The sequence below is a fragment of the Tripterygium wilfordii genome, chromosome 4, assembly GCF_013401445.1.
Source record: "Tripterygium wilfordii isolate XIE 37 chromosome 4, ASM1340144v1, whole genome shotgun sequence".
NCBI lineage: Eukaryota > Viridiplantae > Streptophyta > Magnoliopsida > Celastrales > Celastraceae > Tripterygium > Tripterygium wilfordii.
This window is the reverse complement of record NC_052235.1, coordinates 9,623,468-9,628,714: the sequence shown is the minus strand read 5'-3', so window position 1 is coordinate 9,628,714 and position 5,247 is coordinate 9,623,468.

The following is a 5,247-nucleotide window of genomic DNA, read 5'->3' as shown; positions in this document are numbered from 1 at the left end:
ATGACAAATGTCTCAAAGGATATTTTTCCACTATTTGGGAAAGGAATCCTTCTGTACAAGGATGAATGTAGTTTGGGCCAACATATGGCCCAATAGCTTATCAATTGTTAGAAAGGCTATGTATCAAGGAAAGATAAGCTATATTAATAAAGGTCAAACTACGGCCAGCACTTTCAAAATTATCCTAGTTAAAGGCCGAACCACGACAAATAGTTCCAAAATAAGGTTGACTTACAATCAATAGTGCCAAAGTACAGATCGACTATGGTCTGGAAAGATTATTACAGTCATCCAAAATAAAACAATTCATGCAGGGAAATCAAGAGATTTAATGGCTACCCATTGAGCAGAAAGTGTTGCCAGTTGCTGTTGTATCTGTTGCTGCGGGGCACTTCTTTTTTGGACTGTAGCATAGGAAGACCGAATCTGATTAGCAACGAGCTTCAACCTTGTTGTGTCCACCAGTATGAATGGTCTGGCATAAATTAGCATCCTTAGCACGAGAAGCTTCAATTCCTGCTCTCAAGTCCTTAGCTTGCTTGCTGAGTTGGGAAAATTGATCCAATCCTTCAGCCAAGCTGGAATTCTCTTTAGATAAGCGCTGGAAAGAGGATATCATGCCAGGCAGATCATTGGTAAGGCGTAGTAGCTCGTCTCTAAATAGGGCCGCTAGATTGCGATCACGAAGCAGTACCCTTACAGCGTTCAAGCAGGTGTCAGAAACTTCAGTTGTCATGGCCTATAAGTCAGTGGTCAAGTTTTCTTTCAAGGACTTGGTCGCAGCTTGAACCTCTTCTTCAATTGGAGGGCCAACAGGAACTATTTCAAGGGTGATAGAAGCAGATAGAAATTCAAAGTCTAGACCACTTAATCGCTCCTCAAATTCCTCAAGGTTCACTGTATCGATAATGCGAAAAGGGCATCACTTCTAGAAGCCTACAAGGACAATATGTAATTAATGTCAAGAAATTCAGCATGGCTAAGGTCAGAGAATGGCTGCATACCTGTGAGACAGGGCTGGCTCAAGGATGCACAAAGGAAAGAGGGTCAGCTTGGTAGAGTCTTGGTGGGTCAATCTTTTCTTTCTTGATAGGACGATTGAGACTGAACGGAGAGACAAATTGAGTAGCAAAGACCTCGTTACCAAAATCCAACGGTTCATCTTTGGAGACATGAGGAGAGGAATCAGGCGGTTGGTTTTCATCGTCACTCTCAGAGGATTCACTAAGATCGATGGGCTGGCTGGATGACTTTCGTGAAGTAGGCCTGGCACGCAGACGGGTTGATCATTTAGTTGGAAGAGAACTCTTAGAAGCAGCAACTTTCTTTGAGGATTTGTTGGGCTTTGACTTCTTGTGAGGGGGACTAGGAGGTGCATTAGGAATCTATGTTATAAGTAGACAGCGAGTTAGAATGTAGGTCAGACATAAACAAATAGAAATCAAGAAAGTCAAGCAATCATGTTACCTTAAGGGGAATCCATGTATCTTTCACCTACAATTCTTACAGCGATGGCAGATACGGGAAAAATTTCTTTTAATTGCTTCTGCCAGTAAAATTGAAAGGTTTTGCCTTTGGAAGGTCTATGTGGAGGAGGAACTACAAAAGAGAAGGAATCTAGCATCTGGTCATTCAAGATTTGGTGTTCAATGATGGTATTTTTAGAAGTGATAGATACCCGTAGGTGAGGGGGTTGAAGAGCTCGGGAGGCAATTTAGGAATGCCTTGAGTAAAACTAAACTGACGGACCCAGTAATGAGGAATGTACAGTTCTAGGCCGCAAGTTGGATTTCGTGGATGAGATAAGGTAACTCCAAGGTGAAGATATCTGTATACCAGGAAATTGGCCCAGACTGGTTTGATTGTAGCATGGTTCATGTCATCCACAGGAAAGTCAAGCCAGTCAGGGCGAATTCTTTGAGAGAAGCAATAAAACAGATGGCTTGGCCGGTCAGCAGGTATGTTGTATAGAAAAGAAAAGATGAAGTCAAAGGAACGATCACAGGTGCAAGTGGCCATGAGTTTACCTTAGGAAAAGCAGCTGGCAGGAGGGACAAACGTTGTAGAACGAAGTTTAGGGAAATAATGGAAAGCCCAGAGGGGCAACAACCAGAGGATGCCGCTGTGTGGAGGATTGAAACCTGGAATAGAGTGAGTCAAATTGACCATAGCAAGGTAGAAACGGGCTAGTAACATCGAGCCTAGGGCAATGTGTGTGCCTTGGGCCAGGACTTGTGCGATCAGAAGATATTCCTTGGTGGGTTGGTTGGCTAACATGCAGAAAACATAACTACAGAGGAAACACCATAGGAAGGCTACATGTTCTTCAATACCTGGGTCACCAGAAAAGTAGGTTCTTGCTTTGAAGTAAGAATTACACTTCAGGACGACATCAGAGAGTTGGAACTCTGGGTCAATTGGAGCAGCAATCAGGTGAGGAACATCTTGTCTAGTGAGTGCAGTGACATCTCGAAGAGTGACAGACATAGGACCGCAGTGGAATAGGAAAGAGTTGCAAGACCTGGACCAGAAGCATCCTAGGGAATTCAGTAGGTTTTCCTCAAAAGGAACCTCTTTCTTTGATAAAGCAATCAGGCTGTCGATCCCTGCTGAAGCCCAAAAATCAGTAAAAGTGGGAGTCAGACAATCGATCCATTCTCCCCAATTATTAGAGGGCTTGGATCAGGCACCAGGTTTGACAATGGAGACCACAGAAGAATGATGAAAAGGGATTTCTTTTGTGTCTTTGAAGGCCAAGGGCGTGGAAGGGTTTGCGTTGCTCAAGGTTGTAGGGAGGTAAATGTCTTGGGAGACTGGTTCAGGAGAAGAGGCTGCCATGGTTAAAATAAAGAAAGGAGGAAATCTTGAAATTTTAGGGTTTTGAGTGTAATAGGGATACATTTTTTTAGAAATGTTTTATGGGTGGAAGAGTCCAGGGTTCAAGAGAAGTCTTTATTGCAAGAGCATCTGAGTTGACTTAAAAAGCTACAAACGGATGAGGTTGCAGTAAATACGGTCAATTTGAAATTTGAATTATCTACACCAATTCAGGATGAGGTCTCAACCTAATTGGCACGGGAGGCAAATGTTTACACCATATTTATGCAGGCTTATGAGCTAGGCTAAGGTCAGAGTATGGGCTTGACAGAAGTGTTGGAGGTTGGGCTGCAGTTTGATTGCACGGGCTGGACAAAGTAAGGTTATTTGGGCCGAGTTTAGTTGCATGGTATGGGCCGTTAATTAAATGGTTTATCTGGCCCAAATTAGGTGCAAAATCATGGATATAAGATCAGTTATTGGTTTGTTCCTACTTATCTAGTTGCCTATTATCATGGAGAGCCACCTTCTACACGAATTCAACATCATGGAGAGAGTTTCTGGAGACATGGAGCTGTTAGAAGAAACGGTTGAAGAAGATGGAGCATAATGGAGTGAATTTTAGGCCACTACAGTCGTGGTAGTTATGACCATTTTTGTAGCTGATATGGGCGAAGTTTTATCTTACATGGAGGTATTGATGCAGTATAAAAGCAAGAAGAGAAGAGGACAAACGAACACATCAAACACACATCAAACAAACACAAATCTCAGCCCATCGGCTTAAACTCTCAAGCATTCAAACTTTCAAGCTCTCAAACGCTTAAGCTCTTAAGCATTCTTGTTAATATTCTTGTTCTCAAGTTTTGTTCTTACACACTCTTGTTTTCCAATCTCAATGTACATCTTTGTTCATCAATGAAGTGGTACATCTTCGTTCAGTTCTGCTTTGTCTAGTGAAGCGCACTTCAGTGGATCTAGATGTAACGACCCAACCCAGTCACCACTGGTCGGCCGGGCCCATGGGCCGCTACCCCCAACCCATCACCACCTGGCCGCGCCACACGCCTTGCCAAGACACAGGTAGGTTGTTGTGAGACTTGAACACAAGACCTCACTTTTAACATAAGTTCCTATACAAGGCAACTTATGCTAAAGGTGAGGTCTTGTGTTCGAGTCTCACAACAACCTACCTGTGTCTTGGCAAGGCGTGTGGCGCGGCCAGGGGATGATGGGTTGGCGGTAGCGGCCCAAGGGCCCGGCCGACCAATGGTGACTGGGTTGGGTCGTTACATAAAAACTGCCTTTTTATAAATTTCCCCGGCCGACACGCATGCCCCAAGTACTCTCCAGGATCCATGGTCCAGACAGCCCAACCCATCCCGTCCACGCATGGCACGGAGGTTGTTGCGAGAATCGATCCATTGACCTCGCCTTTAACATAGCCCCCTAAGGCAAACTATGGCTTAGTTGGTAGCATAAGTTGCCTTGTATAGGAACTCATGTTAAAGGGTGAGGGAGGTCGTGGGTAGGACTCTCACCAACAACCTACCAGGTACTAGAGAACTGTGCGACAGCTCTAGTGTGGTGATGGGTTGGGGGTAGCGGTCCATGGGCCCAGCTGACCGGTGGTGACTGGGTTGGGCCGTTACATAGAGTTCCTTGGAGTTTTCGTGTTGAGACCATGATTTAAACCCTTTCTCCTTACAATCGTTTGATTTAGAAGTTAGATTATCCATGCAATCACAATATATTATGTTTCTACACTTGGAGACTGACTGCAAGTCTCTGGCACACTTGCAACCATCTGATCCCATCTCCATAAAGGGTAGGGGTGATCTTTTTGGCATCTGCAGCCAAATAGAGCCAACACTAAGAAATGGGTTGGAGTTTAGAGTATGGAATGTAAGACTTGAGTGATTGGTGAACATTGAAATATTGATGGAGTTTATTTCATTGAATAGGTTAGTGAATTTGCACGGAGTATACATTGCTTTTGTGGTAAGGGCTTACAATTCGATTCGAGGTAGGGATTTTCCCCATCCTTGTTGGATTCTTCAAATTCCGTAAAAGTACCTTGAATTTCCTCTTTGTGGATATCATACTTTTCTTTGGTTTAGTAAGTTCATTTGGGCTACTCTTTGTTTGTTCCAAAAAGGGTCGAGCCCCTATTTTATTCCCATTATTTGCTATCTGTATAATTGTTTATTCATTGTACCTTAAACCTTGGAAATGTCAAGCTTGATTGATATGTTTGAAATGCTTTTCATGAAACGTTGATGTATGTGAACATTGCATTCCTTTTGTGCATTATTAGTGGCATGGTGGATCACCGGGTATCGACTCAAGTGTTTTACGTTAGGCGTTGGTGGATTGGGGGTTAATATGATATGTGATCTTGGGCTAAGAGGGTGCTCTGTGTGATCAAAA